Source organism: Podarcis tiliguerta, assembly GCF_965153285.1.
Source record: "Podarcis tiliguerta genome assembly, chromosome: 8".
In the NCBI taxonomy this organism is placed as follows: domain Eukaryota; kingdom Metazoa; phylum Chordata; class Lepidosauria; order Squamata; family Lacertidae; genus Podarcis; species Podarcis tiliguerta.
In genome coordinates, this window is record NC_139541.1 from 74361292 (window position 1) to 74387538 (window position 26247).

Below are 26247 nucleotides of genomic sequence, written 5' to 3' on the forward strand. Positions count from 1 at the left end.
CTTGACAGCAAGTGAAATTGATAAATTGGTTCATCCCTAGTCTAGGATCCTGTCCTAACACTTGCCAACTCAATGACTATGGGAAGTACACAATCAGGACCACACCACAGCAACACTCTGGCTTACTGTGGGTTCCAGCAACTGTTATTTGAAATATGCTACTTTTGATATTGGAGGTAATACATAGTCATCATGCTTAGTAGCCTTAGTAGTCTTATTCTCCATCAATTTATCGAATCCACTTTAAAAGTCATTGAAATTGGTGACATTCAATGCCTCTTGTAGAAAATTCCATAGTTCAATTATGGTCAGATCTAATCTTGTGACCAAACAGTGGGAATAAAATGTATTTAAGTGAGAGTCTGGCTGGGAGGAAAAGTTGGGTGTGAGAAAAGGAGGGTACACCTCTCCACTTCTTGGAAATAATTCACCCAGCGTTCTGAACAACGGCTACAAGAGTTTTAATTAATGAGTGTTTTATTCATTTCATTTCATTCTCTTCTATTAAAATGCATATTAAATTGAACACTTTTTAATTTAAAAGATTTAATTCATGATCACCTCTTCCTCTGTGTCTCATTAAGCAAACAGCAAAACGAAATAATGATGATGATGATGATGATGATGATTCATGAATCTTTTCCTCCTGTCCTCAGCAGTATTTCTGGAGTGCAGATATAGGTTTAACGGGACTGGAATAACATCTAAAGGCAGTGCAGAAATATCTTGTAATAATAATCTTATATATACCTGTTCTGCCAGTGTTCTGCGTACAAATATAGGTAAGATTTGCCTGTCTTTTTGTCTTTTCTGTTGGATTTGACCCAGGTTATGATATAGGTGAACTTTAAGGGTTCTACTAGCATATAGAAGTCTATGCTGGAACAACTCACCTATGAAAAAAGTGAGGTGAGGAAGCTGTGACACTTCAGCAGTAGATGAATTAGAACTCCCATCAGCCTTAGCTAGCCTGGCCACCAGTCAAGGATGATGGGAGATGCAGTCCAGCAACATTGGAAGTAAGGAATGAATGGCTTGCATATGAAAATGGGGAATCTAACATCACCTGATCACAAGCAGTGGCTGAATTCGGGTGTTGATCGCCAAGCTTGGAGAACTTGATTTGCATCAACCAGAAATCCCTATTGAGCCAAACCAATGAATTCCAGTTTAGGTTCATTTAGTTTTGGTTATCAAACTAGGACAAGAAGCCTGCAAAATAAGCTGAATATCCCCTTTGCCTTAAATGACATTACAATTGACAATCCTTTCACAGATGTATAAAAACTAGTCAAAAGCTGAGCAACCAGAATGGGAGATGAAGATGCTTCACAAATTCATGGCTCCTTATCCCCCCTCAAGTAATTTTGAAAGAATTCTCAGTGATGAAATGATGAGGAAGCAACCAACATGAAGGAAGTATTCCTGTAGTTCACCTCTTAAAAAGGGTTTTAGTTACCCAGCTTGATTCAAAGTGGGTCCCTCCACCTTGATGGTCTTTGGTTCCTACTTCAACCATTGGTTCAGGTTGATTTGATCCTTTTGCTTGTTCCTGATTCACCCACCCCTTCTACCCAGGAGGGAGTGGGTGCCATTTTGTCGTTCATCTCAGTGCCAAAATGCCTTGGGGCAATCCTGGGTGGGATGCTGCTTACTTGACCATCTGTTCCAACATCACTGCTACATTCTTGGAGGGAGAGGGGCAAGGGGGTAGTAAGGTTGGTGTAATGCAAGTGTCTTGCCAAGTGTCTTGTGTTGGGCAACAGGAGCTCAGGGAAGCATGCCCCGAACAAATTTGACCTAAAATGAAATTCTGAATAAATCTCAAATTTAATGCATTTTGCAAATTAATTGTTAACATAAAAAGAGAGGCTGGTTCTATGGATTATGGAGGCAAGAGACTACTACTTGTGGTTGAGAGCTGAACTCTTAAGTGCCTGCAGAAAACCTTTCTTTCCACCAGACCATTAAGAATACACTAGTTTATCTATCTATTTACTTTTAATATTGTATCTTTTATGTATTACAACTGAAAAACATTTGATATCTCTTTCCTTTTACGATATAGCAGTGTGCATAAATTTAAATAAATAAACAGAACCTTACTTTAGATTGCCAAATTGAATAATACTTTCCATATTGTTACTTTGAAAAGGTCCTGATTCCGACAACACAGAAAATTAGAAGCATTATAATGAATGTGCTTTAGGAGCAATAGACCGCATTTCCCCCCAGATCCTGATAGTTCTTTCAAATTCTTTTCCACAGATAAAGCTGAAGTGCAAATTGAGAATACTTGTTTGCCATCCAGATATTGTTTCTCAGGCGATTACAGCTTCACTGCAGCGGATGGTAAATTCTTTGAGATGAAGATGCAATGCTGCAACACTGACCTGTGTAACAATGAAACTCTCAGCCGTAAGTTTCTGCATCATTGTAGAATCATTAACATGTTAGGGCTTGGATCCTTAGTCAATCAACAGTACTCAGAGGGACCTTCTAGGCAGCTTTGACTCTGCCTGAAAAGGGATGGGTTACCTTTCCAGCCAGGCCTCTCCTTCTTCCTGTCCCTTGAAGCAGCACCATGAAGGATCAGGTATAAAATTGGATACCTAAGCTCCTGAACAGCTCATAAATAGCTTATGGTCCCTTCAAGTTCACTTTCAATTGGATGTTTCAAATATCGACCTTACAAGCAACCTATCTTATCCAAGTGTCCTCCTGAATCACCCTTGAGCTAGTTCTTCTCTGTCCTTTAACTGACAAGTACTACCTAACCCAGAAGGGAAGGGGGTGGCGCTGTGGGTTAAACCACAGAGCCTAGGACTTGCCGATCAGGAGGTCGGTGGTTTGAATCCCTGCAATGGGGTGAGCTCCCATTGCTTGGTCCCTGCTCCTGCCAACCTAGCAGTTCGAAAGCACGTCAAAGTGCAAGTAGATAAATAGGTACTGCTCCGGCGGGAAGGTAAACGGCGTTTCCGTCCGCTGCTCTGGTTCTCCAGAAATGGCTTAGTCATGCTGGCCACATGACCCGGAAGCTGTACGCTGGCTCCCTCGACAAAAAAAGCGAGATGAGTCAGCCACGACTGGACCTAATGGTCAGGGGTTCCGTTACCTTTTTATCTAACCCATCAGTTATAATTGTGCAAATATAAGACCCTACCTTACAGCATGCTCTGACATTTATTTATTGAATTTATTGAATTTAGGAACCACCCTATACCTGGGTTTCTTTGGGCGGTTCACAGAAACTCTAGGATAGCTCATTGTTAAGAGCAGAAGAAAGACAGGATCTCTGTACAAAAATGGGGGACTAAGAGCCTATATTTTCAGAGAGGCTACAGCATAATCGATGGCATGAATACATTCCAAGAGATTAAAAGGAAAATAAAGTTCACACTCTCCCACCCCACTTTGGGTAAAGGTCATTCATCACAGAGACCAATGGTGACTTTGTCCCATGCTTAGCCCTGAACCCAGATTGTTTCTAGATCATGTTTTCATCCAAGAACACTTGCAGCTGCCCCAGCAAAACTGTAAGTTCCTAGGCTAGATTCCATTTACATAACACAGAGATATAAAAACAGACAAAGACATGAACATGTTCACTTTACATTTGTTATTGAAAGTTCCTGATCGCAACGTGCTGGCTGAAAATGGTCTGCAGTGCCCATCCTGCTTCTCCAAAGGAGAGAAGAAAAAGTGTAAAAGTGAGAAGACCGTCAACTGCCTTGAGAATGAGACCCAATGTGTTGATTTTAGAGGAGCTCTTCATAAAGGTAACATTGCTATTTCATCAGGGGAAAAGGCCTAGTCATCGCCTGGGTCACGCAGACTCTGTCCTGATCTCCTTCTCTCCCTTCCTTCCTCTCTTTTTCCATTGCATGTTGCTGGAAAGTGAGAGGCATCATATCACTTACTAGCTCCGCTCTGCACTGTTCCTTAGTGTTTTGCGTGCCTGGACTTTGCCCTTCAACTTTCATAATGCCACTTGCTTGTCTAGAAGCAGGATTCAGATCGGGATTTTTATATTAAATAACCTTCTGGAGAAAAGGGGAAAGTGCATTCATTGCTCCACCCCAGTTGCTCTTGATCTTTCTACCACTGGCATGCAGTTCAGGACAAGATGTGTGCCTCTTTCTCAAAAAGCATATTTATTATGTAAAGAAATGTAACTAAATTTCCTTAAATACTGTGACAATGACAGTATCTAGCTAGGTGCTCTGTATCCTCCTAAAAGCTACTCCCGATCAACAGTGTTTTTGAGGAATAATGCTGTTTGGAAAGGGACCAAATTTACCACACACTTCCTTCCTGAAAAAAATAGGGGATCAGGAATGAACAGGGGATTTGAGCTGCCTCTGCCCTACATTTCCCCTCCTCATCCTTATCCTGACCTTTACAGCCTGGGCTTTGCTAGTTTCACTTTTGAGGGCGATGTAAGAATTTGGACAGGAGTTCCTGATCGGCTTTTGGAAACCCCCTTTTCCGCCAGTTCATGTTAGATGTGTTTAACATGAAAATATATATGGTAAAATAAAATGAGGATTCTCTGGTTGCTTAGGTCACAGTTTGGGACAATGAGGCAGTCTCAGTTGGCATCCAACCATCCTGAGAGACAATGGAGTGCAACTCCAGCTTTTTATGTGGCTGCATCACACTGTTGACTCATGCCAGGATCACACACTCAAGGCTCACAAACAAGGGAGGGAGTGTTCTTTTCAAATATTGTTGTGTGGCCAAAGCATGTGCCTTTTAACAGGGCCAGGAGATGGCAGGGATAGAATTCCTTGCATTTTAATGCAAATCACCTGACCACAAGAATTTGATTTTGTTAACATATTAATTAGGGCAGTTTATAAAACCTCTAATTTCATAATATTTTATAAATAGAACCTGTTTATTAATAAACTTCATGTCTTGAGATTCCTTTGAGTATGATGCCAATTTTGATTTACACTTGAGTAATTTTTTTACCTGAATTCCTAATGTTGAAAATTTTGTACATTCATGTTATGATGAAATTATGTTATTTCTCAGATTTCTTAAATATACACTTTTTAAAACTAACATATTAAAATTCTCATTCACCATCACAGGCACCATCTCCTATTCCCTGGGAAATGGTCTAAAGTCAATATTTGTTTTCTTTTTTCCAGATACCTTCTTTATCACCTTTTTCACTTTCAAAGGTTGTTCAACAACAAATCTTTGTACCATCCGCAAAAATGGAAGATTTCTTATTGCCACTGGGAGATTTGTTCTTACAGTTATCGAAGAAAGCTGTTATAGTGCTTCACGAATCTCACACCAGCCTGAACAGGAACGGTAAATGGGACAGTGTAGACCTCCTCCTTGTGTATTCCAAAATCTATGGCAATGAAGGGAAATTGGAGGCCTGGTGGTGAAATCCAGGATTCGCGATCTCTGTTTCTTTCTTGCTTGCTTTGGTAAAGGAAAACAATAGCAGAGAAAAGGGGGTCAGAATGTGGGGATTGTGGATTCTAAATACAGTGGTGCCTCGCAAGATGAAAAGAATCCGTTCCGCGAGTCTCTTCGTCTAGCGGTATTTCGTCTTGCGAAACAACCCTATTAGCGGATTAGCGAATTAGTGCTATTAGCGGTTTAGCGGCTATTAGCGGCTATTAAAGGCTTAAGGGATTAGCTGATTAGCTGCTAAAAGGCTATTAGCAGCTTAGTGCCTTAGAAAAAGGGGGTTGGGAGCGAAAAAAAATCGCAAGAATCGCAAGACATTTTCGTCTTGCGAAGCAAGCCCATAGAGAAATTCGTCCTGCGAAGCACATTGAAAAACGGAAAACCCTTTCGTCTAGTGGGTTTTCCGTCTTGCGAGGCATTCGTCTTGTGGGGCACCACTGTACAAAGAACTCTGTAGTGTATGATAAAAAAAAAATCATTATGATCATTATAATGCAAAATAAATGGTTAAGAAAAATAAAATGCTGTTTCTTGGAACTGTTTCTTTCAGATACAAATGCCATTATTATTTATTGATTTGGCCAAGGACATTACTAAATATAAAATACATAAAACGGGATGAAAACAAAATAATATACATTGCACAGGGGAAAAAATCATTATTAAATTCAGAGGTTTTCTTAGATAAGAGTTTTCTCCTGAAGAATTTAACTTTCGGGTAGGTGCTATTCATGGTGAGCTCTGGCATTTGTCAATCTAGAAAAACAGCACTGATCCCTACAACCCCCCCCCCCCCCCACACACACAATCATCCTGTCTTTTTATAATTACGGTAAGTTTTAGTTTTTCTTGCATTACCAAGTCTTTTTTCAGATGAATATTTCAGAATGGGGAAGCATATATAGCAGACAGAAAGATTAAAAGTTACTGAACCCTTGTGGCAGTCATGGTGGAGCGTCACTATCAGGATTCAAGTTCAGTTTTGCAGTTCATGGTTTATCTTTCCTGGACTCAGCCATCTCATCTCTCTCCTGACACTGAGCTACAGGCCATGGGTATGACAACTGGTCTGTATATCTCTCCTCGTTGCCTTCAGACAGGGTGCCATAAAATGTGCCCTCCACACCCGCAAAAAAATTCCACTGACTGAGTGTCATGCAAGCAATAGGTATCAGTAGTATAAAGCTATTAGGGGTCTTTACTCCCCCACCCCCAATAAAATGTCTGAGGGAGCTGGTCCCTTCCAAACTTGATGGGCATGGCAACTGGTCTATCTGTCTCTCCTAGTTGCCTTCAGGCAGGGTGCCATAGACACTCTTTCCCCCTCAAATCCACTGTCTGAGCAGCCTTGCAAGATACATTGGTCTTGCATACAACAGGCATCAGTAGTATTAGAATACTACCTCCTGTCAATTGGTTATGCCCCACCCCTCTAGAGTTTGATTGAAGATGTCATATGACACTCTACCTAAAAGGTCCCATTCCAGAAGTCCCACCTCCAAGGGCCACCATGAAATAACTTGGGGGGGGGTCCACATAACCCTTCTATCTGTGTTGATGGCTCACCACTGCTGCCTTCAGGTAGGCAGGGACCACCCCCTTTTCTAAGGAGGCATTAATCACCTTCCTGACCCAGTCAGCTTTCCCCTTCCTGCTAATTTTCCTCAGACCAGAGGGGCAAGGGGCAATGTCCTTGATTCTTACCTACTGAAACTCATCCAACACAACAGGGTAGACCGTGCCCTGGACATCCCTTGAGATTCATCTGCTGTAACAGAGGAGTCAAGTTTCCAGTGGGTGCAAGCAATTTCATCCTCAAAATGCAAACAAGTCACAGCATTGACAAGTCACAAGCACCCTCCCCGACCCCCAAAGACAGCCCCTCTCCATTTTCACCTTTCCTTTTCTCACCCAGCCTCTCACCCTGGGAGATGTCCACTTCCCCACTCTCCACCTGGTAACTGGCAGCCGGTTGAGTCCCCCCCCCCCCACTTGACAGCACATTAAGCCTTTTATTTTATTTTTTAAACTCAGACGAATCCTTTCATATCATGTGTTTGAGATATGCATCGTAGTAATGCCAAATTCCCAGAATAACAGAATGTCACCACTCTTGCTTATGGTCCAGGAAACCACTGGGTGATTCAAGTAAGCAAAAGCTTTTGCCTGATGTCTCCAGCAGAACATAAAACCCAGGATTCCCAAAAGGCTCTGAGGTACTGCTTTGGATCAAGGCTGTATCCAAATATCTACAAAAATACAGAATACATATTTATTTAAGATAAATAAGACAACAGTGCAGTAAGAATCCAGTTACCAAATAGGAAGAAAAAAATATTAGAAGAAGGTCACTTAAGAATTTGGGAACATTTGGGGAAATATCTACACAGAAAACAACAAATCTGATGTAGTCTAACCTAGTATATTTTAACACCACTTTCTGAACCTCAAAGAGATGTGGCAGCCATCAGTGCGTGCACATCCCTTGTGGGTCACATCTTCTACTCTGATGTGCAACAACTGGTATTAAGAGGCTTAATGGCTCTCATGCTGGAGGGAAGTTAGCTATCATGACTACATTTAAAAAGAAAAATACTGAAAAGCTACAAAACTGACAGTGCAAACCTGAATGGCCCCATGGTTGCAAGCAGGTTCCAGGTTCACCTGATTTCTGATTCTGGGAAGAGCATGTGTGTGACATGCTAATTGTTGATTACTTTGTGTCTCATTAGGCTTAGGTTGTTTCCAGCTCAGTTTTATCATAAAGCCCAAGGGAGGAACACATTTATTTAAAGTACTTGTTTACTGACAGTGCAGGTGTGGTTAGACTGGAAGAGCATCTGGCTGATTCCGACAGAGTTCATTAAAAAGATTGCATCCAATTTTTAAAAAGTGCTTCGTGTTACAATATAAAAATATAGGGTTTCTGGGAAAGCATGCACTGTCCATTTCCATAATTTCCTGCTCCTCACTGGACCAGTCCTTCCCAGCTGGAATCCTTGGGCACCTATCCCAGGCCCATAAATCCCTCCAAGTCAGCGTCTTCTTCCATAGATTACCTGCTTGGCTTTTGATCCCTCTGGCATTATGAGGGCCTCCCTGGAGATATGCCTCTTTTCACAGTTGGTTCCGACTAGTACCCAGGCTGAACAATACAGAGCTGTGGGAGCAGTGCAATGGTTGGGAAAGCCCCTTCTTTCTGGAATGAATGAAGCAGCTTGTACAGCTTCCGGCAGGAGGACTCTGACATTGTCCTACAGTCCAACAGTATTCTTCCCAAAGCCTGGGAAACAGTAACTAGGCTTTGAGAAGGAGCCCTCATTCCCCGGGAGCTGCTTTCATGACCCTTCTCTGCTGGCAGGGAGAAAACAGGACACCCTGGAATCAAGGCACTGCCAATGACATCTTACTGAATTCTGTGGCCATCCTGACCAAATCGGGACTGTTGAGGGGTATGCATTTAAATCAGCTTGAAAATCACTTTGCCTCCAAGGTGAATGTACTCTTCAGCTGTAGGGAGAATATTAGAACATTTACAACTCAAAATGGTCATAGTTGGAGGCCATAGGATTGGCAAAAAAGTCCATTGCCTTTTAAATATGACTTTTTGTATGTTGTTGTTTTAAAATGGCTAAGATACATGAACATACAAAAATTGTTAGGCCCAGGCTGTCTCTTCTACCGCCTGTTCTAACTCTTGTATCATTTAACTTGGTTGAGAGATGTGTCCTCTTATATTGGGGTGAGATGATATAACCATGCATTCAAAAACTGTCAAACCTCTGTTTGCCTTCTGTTTTACATTAAAAACAAAACTCTGATGCTTTCTATCAGGATATACCATACTTCCCCATTCCAAACTATTGATTTGAAAGATACACATTTTAGAACCAACTTTTTATTTCACACAACCCTTTATATGTATCATAATAAGCATAATGACACACTATAATACAGCACTCTTTTCTCTGTGTCCTGCATCCCATTTCCCTCCATCAACAGCAAAAAAGGAAGAGACACGGATCCTGAGGCCTGACTCTCACCATTAGGCTTCCAACTCCCTGTGCACCCCAATGCTGTGAATTCTTGAATTCACAAGAAGGAGATTTATGCTGAATCATAATTACCCATCAATGTGAGGTTGGTGTGAGATATGTGAAGCATTATAATACTTATTTCAATTGGGAAAGAGTTTGAGGCAGGGGAGATAAAGGGAAGTGCCAGGTAAACCAAAACTCCAAAATATACTTTGAAGAAGTTGCAATACAAAACTACACAGACTTATCTGGGAGTAAGACCCATTGAAATCAGTGACACTTACATCAAGGAAGACAGATATAGAATTGCATTGTAATCCCTTTGAAATAAATGGTTACAACTTCCACCAATAGGGCATAGGAGTTTGCTGAAATCCATACACCGCCTCCAATCCTTCCAGCCAAATATATGTATTGGTGAGGGATGGAGTGGAAACTTGAGAAGCACCTTTGGCTATCAAGGAAGGAGTTGCATTGCTCAGAAGGCCTAACATAAATAATGAAGCGAAGAGGAGGACACCCCAAGATAGACAGCTTAGTGATGAATGTCCTCTGTGCCTTCTGTGGTGTGTATGGTTTAAAATACCTTGGTTTGTGGTATAGCGGGAAATGAGGATATTGCTCTGTGTCCACGGGCAGCGGAAAGAGAAGAAGGAAATAGGCAAAAAGCTGTCCCTCACCCATTTAAACACAAGGTGAACATGCTGGATCAGGACAATCACCCATCTAGTCCAGCATCCCAACCGATCCCTGTGGAAAGCCTGCAAGCTGGACAAGACTGCGACAATATTCTGTCCATCAAAAATCCCCAGCACCAATTATTCAGAAGCAGAACTTCTTTTGACAGTGGAAGTAGAACGTAGCCATTGTGGGAAAACATGCCCTCTCTGAATTCATCTAATCCTCTTTTTAAGTCATCTGAGTTGCTGGCCACACTGCAGTCTATTTGAGTTGCCATATCTTGGCATATCTCTCTTGCCATATCTCTCAGTTACTGTCACATTCAACTCTTGAGGTCTCACTTTGTCCCTTTTATGCTTTGGAAACCATAGCTGAGACAGCAGGATCGTTATACTGCTTAAAACCTCCATTGCATCCACATGTACCCATAGCCCATTTCATTCTTTCGAGCATGCTTGAATGGATCTAGTATCCCGTGTTTTACTGAAGTAGCATCTCCACCCCCATCATTCAGTCTGGACACTGAGATCTAGCTCTAAGGGAATCCTCACTTCTCTGAGAAGTGAGGTTAGAGGGCGCTAGGCAGAGGGCCTTCTTGGTACTGGTGCCCACATTGTGGAATGACCTCCCCTCAGATGTCATGAAGATAAGTAACTATCAGACCTTTAGAAAACGTCTGAAGGCAGCCCTGTATAGGGAGGTTTCTAATGTCTGATGTTTTATTATGTTTCTGTATATGCTTGAAGGTGCTCAGGGTGGCTAGGGTGACCCAGTCAGATGGGTGGGGTAAAAATAATAAAAATATTATTAGTATATTGATCTCATTTTGTAGCTGGCTTCTGGGCTTTGCCCTTGCCTATTTGGCTCTCAGTTGCTTTCTTGAGTGTCTTCACTATTTAAATTGTAAATGATCTATATTGAAAAACAAATCTAAGAAATGTCTATCAACTGATGAAATCATAGACAATTCCAACCGTGAGCTTTGAATTTCAGTATGTCCTTCCTTATCTTTGTGGTGAACAAATAACACCCATTCCCGGACCTCACTGAACCATTTGTTCCCACGTGTTGCCTGCGACATGAGTTGATGGCCTATAAATTCCTCCAGGTAAGCCTCTACCTGCATCAATTCCCTTGTTGATCCACCTCTGCTCTGAGTCTCCTAATCTTTCTAGCATGATGAAGGCACCCCTGAGTGCATGCCTCCTCTTGGCCCTGCTTTATCCAGGTAAGGTGCGGAACATTTAATAATTTTTAGAGGACACTGAAGAGAACTTGCTGCTTGGGAGGGGAGGGAAGTTAGGGGTACAGATCAACACCATAGAAAGCAAGGACTGATGGGTTACCAAGAGAAAGTAGCGGAGAATTAAGTCAAGAGTATTTCTTGTGATGTCATACATATAAATGATGCCATACAGATATAGAATGAAATATCCCATTCTAACATGGAAGCTGCATTTCAACAATACACACAAAATAGTGGATCTCTCTCTCTCTCTCTCCCTGTGTGTGTGTGTGTATTGAGTGTTGTGTTGTGTTGTGTTGTGTTGTGTTGTGTTCTGTGTGTGTGTGTGTTTATAGATATGTGTGTGTATGTCCACACAGACACACAGTTTGGCAATTAAAAAAGAGACAGAAACAACGTACTATTACAAATATTGTATCTGATGGAAAATCTGTGAAAAACCCTGCAGATATAAGAAAATGTTTTCAGAAATATTTCAAACAGCTGTATAAAAAAGTTGTTGTTGTTGTTAAGTCGTTCAGTCGTGTCCGACTCTTCGTGACCCCATGGACCAGAGCACGCCAGGCACTCCTGTCTTCTAATGCTACCCGCAGTTTGGTCAGATTCATGTTTGTAGCTTCGAGAACACTGTCTAACCATCTCGTCCTCTGTCGTCCCCTTCTCCTTGTGCCCTCCATCTTTCCCAACATCAGGGTTTTTCCCAGTGAGTCTTCTCTTCTCATGAGGTGGCCAAAGTATTGGAGCCTCAGCTTCACGATCTGTCCTTCCAGTGAGCACTCAGGGCTGATTTCCTTAAGAATGGATGCGTTTAATCTTCTTGCAGTCCATGGGACTCTCAAGAGTCTCCTCCAGCACCATAATTCAAAAGCATCAATTCTTCGGCGACCAGCCTTCTTTATGGTCCAGCTCTCACTTCCATACATCACTACTGGGAACACCATAGCTTTTATTATACGGACCTTTGTTGGCAAGGTGATGTCTCTACTTTTTAAAATGCTGTCTAGGTTTGCCATTGCTTTCCTCCCAAGAAGCAGGCGTCTCTTAATTTTGTGGCTGCTGTCACCATCTGCAGTGATCATGGAGCCCAAGAAAGTAAAATCTCTCACTGCCTCCCTTTCCTCCCCTTCTATTTGCCAGGAGGTGATGGGACCAGTGGCCATGATCTTCGTTTTTTGTTTTGTTTTTTGATATTGAGCTTCAGACCATATTTTGCGCTCTCCTCTTTCACCCTCAATAAAAGGTTTTTAATTCCTCCTCACTTTCTGCCATCAAGGTTGTGTCATCTGCATATCTGAGGTTGTTGATATTTCTTCCAGCAATCTTAATTCCGGCTAGGGATTCATCCAGCCCAGCCTTTCGCATGATGAATTCTGCATATAAGTTAAATAAGCAGGGGGACAAAATACAGCCTTGTCGTACTCCTTTCCCAATTTTGAACCAATCAGTTGTTCCATATCCAGTTCTAACTGTAGCTTCTTGTCCCACATAGAGATTTCTCAGGAGACAGATGAGGTGATCAGGCACTCCCATTTCTTTCAGAACTTGCCATAGTTTGCTGTGATCGACACAGTCAAAGGCTTTTGCATAGTCAATGAAGCAGAAGTAGATGTCTTTCTGGAACTCTCTAGCTTTCTCCATAATCCAGCACATGTTTGCAATTTGGTCTCTAGTTCCTCTGCCTCTTCTAAATCCAGCTTCACTTCTGGGAGTTCTTGGTCCACATACTGCTTGAGCCTTCCTTGAAGAATTTTAAGCATAACCTTGCTAGCGTGTGAAATGAGTGCAATTGTGCGGTAGTTGGAGCATTCTTTAGCACTGCCCTTCTTTGGGATTGGGATGTAGACTGACCTTCTCCAATCCTCTGGCCACTGCTGAGTTTTCCAAACTTGCTAGCATATTGAGTGTAGCACCTTAACAGCATCATCTTTTAAAATTTTAAATAGTTCAGCTGGAATACCATCACTTTCACTGGCCTTGTTATTTGCAATGCTTTCTAAGGCCCATTTGACTTCACTCTCCAGGATGTCTGGCTCAAGTCAGCAACCACACTACCTGGGGTGTATGAGACATCCATATCTTTCTGGTATAATTCCTCTGTGTATTCTTGCCACCTCTTCTTGATGTCTTCTGCTTCTGTTAGGTCCTTACCACTTTTGTCCTTTATTATGGTAATCTTTGAACGAAATGTTCCTTTCATATCTCCAATTTTCTTGAACAGATCTCTGGTTCTTCCCATTCTGTTGTTTTCCTCTATTTCTTTGCATTGCTCATTTAAGAAGGCCTTCTTGTCTCTCCTTGCTATTTTGGGGAATTCTGCATTCAATTTCCTGTATCTTTCTCTATCTCCCTCGCATTTTGCTTGCCTTCTCTCCCCCGCTATTTGTAAGGCCTCATTGGACAGCCACTTTGCTTTCTTGCATTTCCTTTTCATTGGGATGGTTTTCGTTGCTGCCTCCTGTATAATGTTTCGAGCCTGCATCCATAGTTCTTCAGGCACTCTGTCCAGCAATTCTAAATCCTTGAACCTGTTCCTCACTTCCACTGTGTATTCATAAGGGATTTGGTTTAGATTGTATGTTACCGGCCCAGTGGTTTTTCCTACTTTCTTCAGTTTAAGCTTGAATTTTGCTATAAGAAGCTGATGATCTGAGCCACAGTCAGCTCCAGGTCTTGTTTTTGCTGACTGTATAGAGCTTCTCCATCTTTGGCTGCAGAGAATATAATCAATCTGATTTCGATGCTGCCCATCTGGTGATGTCCATGTGTAGAGTCGTCTCTTGTGTTGTTGGAAAAGAGTGTTTGTGATGACCAGCTTGTTCTCTTGACAGAACTCTATTAGCCTTTGCCCTGCTTCGTTTTGAATTCCAAGACCAAATTTGCCAGTTGTTCCTTTTATCTCTTGATTCCCTACTTTAGCATTCCAATCCCCTATAATGAAGAACATCCTTCTTTGGTGTCACTTCTATAAGGTGTTGTAAGTCTTCATAGAATTGGTCAATTTCAGTTTCTTCAGCACCAGTAGTTGGTGCATAAACTTGGATTATTGTTATGTTAAAAGGTCTGCCTTGGATTCGTATCAAGATCATTCTATCATTTTTGAGATTGCATCCCAGTACAGCTTTCGCCACTCTTTTGTTGACTATGAGGGCCACTCCATTTCTTTTGCGGGTTTCTTGCCCACAGTAGTAGATATGATGGTCATCCGAACTGAATTCGCCCATTCCCGTCCATTTTAGTTCACTGATGCCCAGGATGTCAATATTTATTCTTGCCATCTCATTTTTGACCACATCCAACTTACCCAGGTTCAGGGTTCTTACATTCCAGGTTCCTATGCAATATTTTTCTTTACAGCATTGGACTTTCCTTTTGCTTCCATGCATATCCGCAGCTGAGCGTCCTTTCGGCTTTGGCCCAGCCATTTCATCAGCTCTGGATCTACTTGTACTTGTCCTCCGCTCTTCCCCAGTAGCATGTTGGACGCCTTCCGACCTGAGGGGCTCATCATCCAGCGTCATATCTTTTATATGCCTGTTGTCTTTGTCCATGGAGTTTTCTTAATAAAAAAGTAAGGAAGATAAAGATAAAATTGAGCAATTTCTTAAAGCAAATGAAATGCAAAAAATTCCCAAGCATAAAAGGTTCCTATTTAATGCTATGATTACAAGACAGGAGGTTGAGATAGCAATAAATGAGATACAGCTAGGTAAAGCCCCAGGACCAGATGTTCTTTCTGCAAAATATTATAAAATTTTGAAAGATTGGTTAATTCAGCCATTAGCAGATGTGTGCAATAAAATTTTAAGAGGGGACAAAGCACCCAAAACCTGGAAAGATACTTTTATAACCCTGATTCCAAAACCAGATCAAGATAGATCCGATGTAAAAAATTACAGACCGATCTTATTACTTAATGTGGACAATAAAATTTTTGCAAATATATTGGCCAACAGATTGAAAAAGGTTCTAACAGGTTATATCCATAAGGACAAGGCAGGTTTCTTGCCAGGGAGACATATGAAAGATAATATTAGGAATATAATTGATGTATTAGAAAGGTTGGAAGTGAAAAGAAATTGTAAAGCAATGTTAATGTTTATAGATGCTGAAAAGGCCTTTGACAATGTTTCCTGGTTATTTATGAAAAAAAAATCTGGAAAGAATAGAGGTTGGACAGGAATTTTTAAATGGTATTAATGCGATCTATTTTGAACAAAAAGCAAAAATTATAGTTAATAATGTGGTATCAGAAGAAATAAGAATTGAGAAAGGAACCAGGCAAGGGTGCCCACTTTCCCCTCTGCTATTTATTTCAGTTCTGGAGGTTCTGCTAAATATGTTAAGGAAAGAGGAGGAGATATAAGGCATTGTAGTAGGTGTTGGGATCTCCGTTCAGCCAAGCTGATAAAGCTCATCTTCCTCTGAGTCCTTCGGAATCACCCTCCTGACAAATAATTAATGACCTGAGCCTTTGATGAGGCTTCCAGGCACTTTCCATTCAGCAGAGAATCCAGCACAGGGAAGTGATGAGATTTATGGCTATATGCTATGCTTTATTTCTAAGCTACGCAGACAGCAAAAAAATCCTCTCTATGAGAGCAGAGAGCAACAGAACAAAGGAACAAAGGAAACAGGAAACCACTAACATCACATCCTGTCTCCCATGAGACTTCCAATAGCCTGGACTGTCTCTGGAATGTAAACAGAGTCCTGTGACTCCATCAGCTGCTCAGTAGCAAACAGAAACTAATGGTAGGATCCAAGCAATATAAATTAAAAGCCTTTGCGGATGACTTGGTGTTAACTTTACAGGACCCAGAAACCGGTGCAATAAAAACACTGGAATTGATACAGGAGTTCGGGCAGGTAGCAGGATTCAAACTAAATAAGAGCAGAACCAAAGTTTTGGAGGGGAAATTAGATAATGAGGAAATAAAAATTCTCTTAGAAAACATAGGCCTTTCTTACTGATATTCTTCATCAGTAATTAAAATGAATGTCCTACCCAGAATGTTATTCTTGTTCCAATCAATCCCAATGATAAGAGGATTAAAACAATTTAAGGATTGGCAGAAGACACTAGCAAGATTTGTCTGGCAGGGCAAGAGGCCAAGAATAAAAATGAAGATTCCTGGTTGATAAAAAAGAAAGAGGGGGCTTTGCTCTCCCAGACATAAAGATATATTTTGAAGCATCATGCCTAACATGGATAAGGGACTGGATAAAATTGGAAAACACAGATCTCCTGGATTTAGAAGGATATGACAACAGGTACGGGTGGCACTCGTACCTGTGGTATGATAAAGAGAGAGTCCACAGGGGTTTTTTGAATCATATAATCAGGGGACCATTATATGAAGTATGGGAGAGAAATAAGAGTTTGCTAGACAGGAAAACCCCTTGGTGGATATCTCCAACAGAGGTATTAATCATAAAAAACCCAATATGAAGAGCTTCTTAGAAAAACGGACCAGGGTCTAAAATTAAAGAAGTATGAAGAAGTGGAGAATTTACTGACTGGGTGGCTGCAATATCATCAAGTTAATGAGATACTGAAGGAAGACAAAAAGAGGTTGGGATTTGAGGACAATAAATCAAAATTCCATATAGATATTATAGATGGGAAAGACAAATTGCTGTCAAAAAAAATATGACCTATTACTGAATTGGTACACTAAGGATGGGGAGGTAAAGGAAGCCATGATCAAATGGGCCATAGATTTTGGTTACAATATTGAATTGGAAGCGTGGCAGGAATTATGGAGTGAGAATTTAAAATTTATGACGTGCACGGCACGACAAGAGAATTTATGGAAAATGATTTTTAGGTGGCATCTTACGCCGGTAAAACTGGCAAAGATGTACAGAATGAAAAATAAGAAATGTTGGAAATGTGGAAAGGTAGATGGAGATCTCTACCACATGTGGTGGAAATGTGGAAAGGTGAAGGGCTTTTGGGATTTAATTTACAATGAGCTTAAAAATTATCTTTAAGTATACCTTTAAAAAAATCCTGAAGCCTTTCTTTTGGGATTAGCGGGAAAGGAGGTTAAAAAGAAGGATAAGAATTTATTTTTGTATGCCACGACGGCAGCAAGGATTATGTTGGCCCAGAATTGGAAGACAAATGTAATACCAACTATTTCGGACTGGCAGGTTAAATTGATAAATTATGCGGAACTGGCTAGATTATCAGGGAGAATACGAGATCAGAAAGATCAGAAGTGTTCTGAAAATTGGAGTAAATATTTGGTGTATATAAGAGATAAGTGTAAATCTTTAAAGACATTGGCAGGGTTTGATTAACTTCAACAGCATATGGTTAATTAGATAAACGAATAAAATACGAGATGTAATGAAACTATAAGATACTTACTGAAGGGGGGGGGGGTGGAGGAAGTCCGAAGCTCAGCAGAACTAAAGGTTGTATATGAGATCTATTTGTACAACAAATGTACATAATTGAATTCTGGTTGAAAATCAATAAAAAATTAATATTAAAAAAAGAAGAAAAGAAAAGATAGGCCTTGCTTTTGTGAAAAAAGTTAAGTATCTGTGTGTGAATTTATCAGTGAAAATTTTGATTTTATATAAAGATAATTATGAAAAATTATGGAATGAAATTAAGAGAGATCTTGAGATATGGTCAAATTTAAAACTTTCATTGATGGGCTGAATTTCGGTGGTTAAGATGAATGTATTGCCAAAGATGCTGTTTTTATTCCAAGCTTTACCAATCATCCATCCAAAGGATGAACAAGTTAAATCAGTAATGATTGACTGGGCAAGAGATGTAGGACATAATATAATGTTGGAGGATTGGGAGAGGTTATGGAAGAAAGGGGTTAGGTTTACTGCATGTATGATGTTAAAAGAAAATATTATTAAAATCATGTATAGGTGGTACTTAACCCTAGTAAAAATAGCAAAGATTTATCATAACAGTGATAATCTCTGCTGGAACTGTAAAGAAAAAGAAGGTATCTTTTTCCATATGTGGTGGACCTGCCCCAAGGTGAAAGACTTCTGGGAGAAGATTTATAATGAATTGGGGAAAAACGTTGAGATATACATTTATTAAGAAACCAGAGGCCTTTCTTCTTGGGATAACAGGTCTGGAATTGCCCAAGAAAGATGTTAAATTATTTTTATATGCCACGAGGGCTGCTCGAATTTTACTAGCTAAGAACTGGAAAATACAAGAATTACCAACTGTGGAAGATTGGCAGATGAAGATGATGGATTTCTTAGAGCTAGCTGACCTTACTGGAAGAATCCACGACCAAAAAGAAGAGGAATACCAAAAAGATTGGAATAAATTTAAAGACTATTTGAATAAATATTGTAACATAAAAAAAATAGAAATCACTTGAAAGTACCAAATAGGCCTAGGATTAAATTAGGATTTATTAAATAAATGGGGTTCAGAAAGTAAGAAAAATGAATAAGTTAGATTAAAAATTGGAAATATTTTGGTTTAAGAATGATATTGGGAAGCTGTTACATATAGATACATGGAAATTCAGAAGGGAGGGAATGGAGGAAGTCAACCAATATGTAAATAAGTATGGATCTTTAAAGGATTAAGTTTGCTCTTATTGTTTAATTCAATTCAAAATCCTTTATTAGGCATAGCACACCACACATTAACATACAAACATCATATATAGACTGTATAAAATACGGGCTCAGTGAACACAATTTGTCCCAGTCCTAATCTTAACTCTAAAAAATAAATCAATGTACATGGTTCAATGTGGCCGGATATTCCAGGAAATTTTACCTTCAGCTCCAAAAGGGGTAGGAGCATAATCAACAATTCTCTTATTGTTTATTTCTTTTATGGTAGTGGATAAGATGCATTGTTTTCTTTTTTTGATGCGTTTTCTATTTCTTTTTTCTTTCTTTCTTTCTTTTTGTGTTATTTGTTCTGTTATGTGGCATAATTGTGGAAAACTTAATAATCTTTTAAATAAAAAAATAAATAACCTACCTCACAGGAATCTTCTGGGGATAAAATTGGGAGGGGAGAACCATGTACACAGCCTTGAGCTTCTTGGAGAAAATGGTTGCAGATAAATAAATAAATTTGAAAAATTAGAAATTGAGAGCAAGAGAAATTGATAGATCTATTCATCTCTAGTCTAGGAACCTGTCCTCACACTGGCCAACCCAACCTCTTGGAAATAAATAAGACAGGTTAACCTCCCAACCTCTTGGAAATTATTAAAACAGTGTTCTGGATGATAGCTTCAAGAGTTTCAATTACTTAGTGTTTTGTTTATTTTATTTCATTCAATTAAAATGCTGATTATATCAAACCCCTTATAATTTAAAAGTTTTAATTCACTCACGCATCCTCCTCTGTGTCTCCTTAAGCAAGACCAAATAATAATAATGTTAATAATAATAATAATCCATGAAGTAATATTTTGCTCCTGTCATCAGCATTACCTCTGAAATGCAGATATAGATTGAACAGGACGGGACTGAAACATAAGGGCTATGCTGAAACAACTTGTGAGTCTTTTGAAGATTCCTGTGTTGCCAGTGCTCTGCGAACAAATATAGGTATGATTTGCTTGACTTTTTGTCTTTTGCTGTTGGATTAGATCCAGGTTAAGATAGTTGAACTTTAAGGGCTCTACTGGCATATAGAAGTATATGGTGGGGCAACTCACCTTTGAAGAGATTGAGGTGAGGAAGCTGTGGTACTTCAGCTGTAGATGAATTAGAACTCCCATCAGCCTCAGCTAGCCTGGCCACCAGTCAAGGATGATGGGAGATGTAGTCCAACAACATCTGGAGGATCACAGCTTCCCAATTCTGAAGTAAGCAATGGCTGACATAGGAAAATGGGGAATCTAACATTCCCTGATCACAACCAGTGGCGGAATTTGGGTACTGATCTCCAAGCTTGGAGAACTTGATTTGCATTAACCAGTAATCCCTGCTGATCCAAATCAATGAACTCCAGTTTAGTTTTGGTTATCAAACTAGAACAATAAACCTGGAATATAACCTGAATATCCCCTTTGCGATAAAGGACATTATAATTGAGATTCCTTTCACTGATTTATTTTAAAATAATCAAAAGCTGAGCAATCAGGATGGGAGATGAAGGTACTTCACACTTTCATGGCTCCCAATCCATCCTCAAGTAATTTTGAAATAATTATCAGTGATGAAATGATGAGGAAGGAACCAATATAAAGGAAGTATTCGTGTAGATTACCTCTTAAAAAGGATTTCCATTACCCAGCTTGATTCAGAGTGGGCCCCATTTTGTAGTTCGCCTCAAGCACCAAAATGCCTTGGGGCAATCCTGGGTGAGATGGTGGTGCTCACTTGACCATATGCCCCAACATCACTGCTACATTTTTGGAGGGAGAGGGGCAAGGGGGCAGTGAGGTTGGTGCAGTGCAAGTTTCTTGTCAAGTGTATTGTGTTGGGCACACAGGAGTTCAGGGAAGCATTTCCCCTAACCTGCAAACTGTTATGATCGATTAGCAGAGAGAGTGCAGTGTTTGTCAGATGTCTTGTCAGATGTATAGAAGGCATGAGCCTTTGTGCTACAAGTTTGACCTGAAATGCAGTTCTGCATACATTCCAAATTTAATGCAATTTACAAATTAATTGTAAACATTCAAGTTTAAAAAATGAAAAATCCAATTCCAGCACTGATATTTAAAAGTATTAATTTACCCCTGCAGTCAATTTATATTTTGTCAATGCAGAACCAAAGAAACAGAGGCTGGTCATTTAGATGAAGGAGGCAGGAGACCTTTGCTTGTGGAAAGGGGCAGAATTCTTAAATGCCTGCAGAAAACTTTTCTGTTTCACCAGGGCTATGCAGATCATTAGGAACACATCTTTCCACATCGGTTAATTGGTATTTATTTATTTTAGAAGACATCTGAAGGCAGCCCAATTCATGGAAGTTTTTAATCTTTGAAGTTTTATTCCATTCTGGGGAAGGGAAACCCAGCCAGAAGGGTGGGATAGAAAATAATAATAATAATAATAATAATAATAATAATAATAATAATAATAATACAATAATTTATATTTAATACGGTTTTTATTTTATCTTTTATGAATTATTACTGGAAAATATTTTGATATTTTCCCTTTTATGATATAGCCATGATATAAACAGCACCTAACTTTAGAAAGCCAAACTGAATAATACTTTCCATATTGTTAGTTGGAAAAGGTCCTGATTCAGGCATCAAAGAAAATTGGAACCATTACAATTAATGAGCCTTAGGAGCAATGGATCTGCATTTTTCTTCCAGATCTAGATATTTCTTTCACATTCTTTTTCATAGGGAAATCCCAAGTGCAACTTTCAGATGGATGCTCGTCATCCCACTATTGCTTCTCAGGTGATTACAGCTTCACTGCAGGGAATGGTAAATTCTTTCAGACAAAGAAGCACTGCTGCAGCACTGACCTGTGCAACAATGCAACTCTCAGCCGTAAGTTTCTGCATCATTTTAGAATCCTTAGCATGTCAGGGTTGTGCACTGGATTTGGACAAGACTAGTATTCTTAGTCAATTAGCAGTACTCAGAGGAACTGTGCCTTACTCAAATGGGTTGAGACAGCCCCAGATGGCTACAGGTTGGGTTGAGCAGTGCAGGACTATTAGGGCCTCTCAAGGGGTGGAGACGGAGAGAAAACCATGAGGAACAACTGTGAAAAAGAGGGACCTACTGGGCAGCTACATCACTCTGCCTGAGAAGGGATGGGTTGCCTCTCCAACTAGGCCTCTCCTTCTTCCTGGCCCTCAAAACAGCACCATGTAGGATCAGATCCTCCTCCTGATAGGTGGGAGGATCTGATCCTGCACAGTGCCAGTGCCCCTTGTCCCAGTCACGTTTTTGCTGGATGTTAAGATATTGTTACACACTGTCCATATATCCAAGTGATTTGAGATTCCAGAGGTACCTGGTGTGCTTTAACCCAGGTTATGTGTTTCCTGTGGGACCATAATGCACAACAGACACTGTGATGTCTTTATGATTTATGGGTTATATATAAATATATACAACATGAGGCTTAAAATGAACACATCCACCAGAAGATGTCCTGTCCCTCTCATAGGCACAGCAGCATCCTCACCTTGGCAACTTTCTTTTCTTGAGAACGGTCAAATTCCACTTGTTCTAGATTTGCTAATCTAATTCTGGTCATATTACTACACATGGAGAAGCCTCCATTCCTTTGATGTGTTGCTGTGTTAATCTGTTATTTTAATGACCCACTTTCCCCAAATGGTCACCTCAGAAGTAGATTGGTTCAGAGATAAGTCATGTTAATTTCCTAGGATTAAGAGGTGTCTAAAGAGACACAATTTAAGAATTTTGCCCAGATTATTTAACCCAGTGGATGAGTAAAAGCAACAACAATAACAACAAATCTGGTCGAAGAATACAAATTTCAAGACACCTTTATAACACTCCCTATGCACAATTAGCCTGTGAACGATCTATTTCAACCAATATAATTGGATATCTAAGGTCATTAACAGCTCATAATTAATTTATGATCCCTTCAAGTTAACTTTAAATTGAATATTCCAAAAATGAACCTTACAATCCACCTATTTTATTCAGGTGTCCTCCTAAATCACCCTTGAGCTGGTTCTGGTCAATTTTTTAATTGGGAAAATAAGCACCATTTAAGCTGGGAGTTATGAGCGTGCATAAGATAAGTCCCTATCTTACAGTGTTCTCTTAAATTTATTTGTTTTATTTATTGACTTTATATACCACCCTATACCTGGGGGTCTCAGGATGGTTCACAGAAACTCATGGATAGCTCATTGTTAAAGAGCAGGAGAGAGTGAGAATCTCCGTACAAAAAAAAGGGGACTAAGAGCCTATATTTTCAGAGAGGTTACACCATAATAGATGACATGAAAACCTTCAGGGAGATTGAGAAGGAAAAGAAAGTTCACAGTGCCCCACCTCAAATTTGGTAAAGGTCATTCATCTCAGACACCAGTGGTGACTTTGTCCTATGGTCAGCCCTGAATGCAGATTGTGTCTTGATCATATTTTATTCAAGAGTACTTGCAGCTACGCAACCAAAACTGTAAGGCCCTAGGGTTCTTTTCAAAAATATAACATATAGATACAAAAACAAAGTGATTAACATGCTCACTATACTTTGGATTTTGGCAGTTCCTGATCGCAACATGCTGGCTGAAAATGGTCTGCAATGCCCATCCTGCTTCTCCAAAGGAGAGGAAAAGTGTGAAAGTGAGAAGACCATCAACTGTCTTGAGAATGAGACCCAGTGTGTTGATTTTCAAGGAACTCTTAATTTCGGTAACGTTGCTACTCAGACAGGGGAGAAAGGCCAACTCATTGGCTAGGTCATGAAGATTCCCTCCTGCTCTCCCTTACATCCTCTTCCTTTCCCTTTCATGTTTCTGGAAAAGTGATAGGAATCATATCTCTCAATGGCCCCACTCTGCATCCTTCCTCAGTGTTTTGTTAGAATAACTCAGACCATAACTGCAAGGATATATAGTTGTGCATCAGAATTTCTTCTCTCTTCTGACTGCACCTTGTCTTCCACACCACTAGCATTCTTTTGAGGCTGCATCACACTGAGTGTTGTTTCCAAATCTTGCTGTGTGGCCACAGCATGTGGCTTTAAACATGTCCAGGAGATTGCAGTGATAGAATTCCTCCCATTTTATTGCAACTCACTTCCCCTCAAGAATTTGATGTGCTTAATCTAGTTAATTAGGCCTATTCTCTGATCCACTAATTTCATTATATTTTATAAATATAACCTGTTTATTAATAATCTTTGTGTTTCGAGACTCCTTTGGGTATGATGGCAATGTTGATTTACATCCGAGATATTTTTCTACCTGAACTTCTGATGTTGAAAATTTTGTATATTCATATTCTGATGAAATTATGAAATTTTTCTGATTTCCTAAATATATACAGTTTAAAACTAACTTATTAAAATACTCATTTACCATCACAAGCACAATCTCCAATTCCTGGATAAAGGACTAATGTCAACATTTCTCTCTCTCACCCCCCCCCCCCAAGCTCTCTTTCTGCAGCACCATGATTTCACTTTCCAAGGTTGTGGAACAACAGATTTTTGTGCCATCCAGAGAAGTGAAAGAAGAATAATCAGAATTGGGAGCTTTATCCTTCTTGTTAAGCAAATAAACTGTTATAATGCTTCACGAATCTCACACCAGCTTGAACATGAAGGGTGAATAGGACAGTGTAGACCTTCTCCTTGTTTATTCCAAAATCCATAGCAATGAGAGGGAAGTGGAGTCCTAGTGGTGAAATCCAGGACTCAGGATCTCTGGTTCTTACTTTTTTCATTTTGGTGGTGGAAAAGGAAAGCAAGTGGCACAGAAAAAGGGGTTAAAATTGCCAGTTTGCATTTCTTGATGTAGAAAATATTGATCTGGTGACATCTTTCCTATTCTGATAAATTGAAGAGGGCTCTGGAAGCTTCTTTGTGTGAAAGAAACAAGCAGAAGGTTCCTTCAGAGAAGCTTAGTACAGCTGGGTTAAACTGGTTTTGTTATCTCTTCTTCAAGGTCATACTGACTATAGTATGAGGCCTGAAGGAGTCTGGGTTTCACTTTCTCTTTCTATCTATCTTCCTTATATAGTGTTCCGTTTAGACTTATTATAAGTTCTTGTAAGTTTAAGTTAAGTCTGCTGCAAATGGATTTCTTATGGAGCATGGCTATCCTGAAAGTATTGGATTTGTGACAATTATGCTCATTTGCCTTCAGTAGCCGCAAAGCTCTGTTGGATGAAATGTTAATTGCCCTGGTCTATTTTTTGGGAATCCTGAAATGTGTTTAAGTTTTTACTCTGCTACTCTGGATTAATACTGGATAGAATTTCCATGACAGGAATGTGGGGATTGTGGATTCTAACTGCGAAGAACCTGGTAGTGTATCATTTTAAAATGGTTGCATTCTATTATGTTCATTGCAATAGAAAATAAATGGTTATGGGAAATAAAATGCTGGTTCTCAGATCTGTTTCTTTCACACACAAATGCAATTATTATTTGTTTGTTTAGCAGAAGTGATTACAAAATACATCAAACAGGATGAAAACAAAACAAAACACATTGAACAGTAAAAATCATTATTAAAATCAGATGTTTTGTTAGATGCGAAGTTTCTCCTCTGAAGAATTTAACTTAGGGCATTTTTTTCAGCCAGAGTTCACTGGAGCTCAGCTCCATCATCTCTCAGGTGGGTTCCATTGACATTCTAAGTGAACAATGGAGAAGCTCTGGCACAGGTAAATCTAGAAAAATAGCACTGATCCCAAAAAAATGTTTCTCCTTATAATTGTCACTGTAAGGGCAGAATAGACCACTTTTTCAGAGGTATAAGGGGACTTGTCCCTTAATAAAAAGTTAATCATATACCAATCCATCTCTCAATTGGGAGATTTAAATATTTGAACAAAGCTACTCTTAGGTCCTCATAGATGGGACAAACCAGTAAGTAGTTGGGTAAATATGCAGGCATCTTACCTCCACATAAGGAAACGTTTTCTACGTAGGGGATCCGGTGATAGCATCCTTCAACTATGACAGAGTTCATACACTGGAGTCACAGAGCTGTAAAACTTCAATCCCATTTGGTATTTCTGATGTTGGTTAAGTAGTGAGGGTCAGGGGGCTGAAAGGACGTTTGACATACCAAGGTGCAGGATGGTCCCATCCATGTGGAAATGTGTGGTGACCATCATAGGTCACTGGATCCATGAGAGCAGAAGATCTGGCCTCCAAGGAATTCCTTGCCCACTGCACTGAATTCCTCAG

General features: G+C 39.9%; 2 long non-coding RNA genes across 2 annotated transcripts in view; one reads left to right on the forward strand and one right to left on the reverse strand.

Moving 5' to 3' along the window:
- Positions 1-26247, reverse strand: part of LOC310684861 — an 80281-nt gene that overhangs the window by 31660 nt on the left and 22374 nt on the right. The window lies entirely within an intron of this gene.
- Positions 716-5386, forward strand: LOC310684879. The gene is made up of 4 exons (XR_014514921.1): positions 716-782; positions 2269-2418; positions 3630-3779; positions 5160-5386. It is a non-coding gene; the product is annotated as an uncharacterized lncRNA (long non-coding RNA).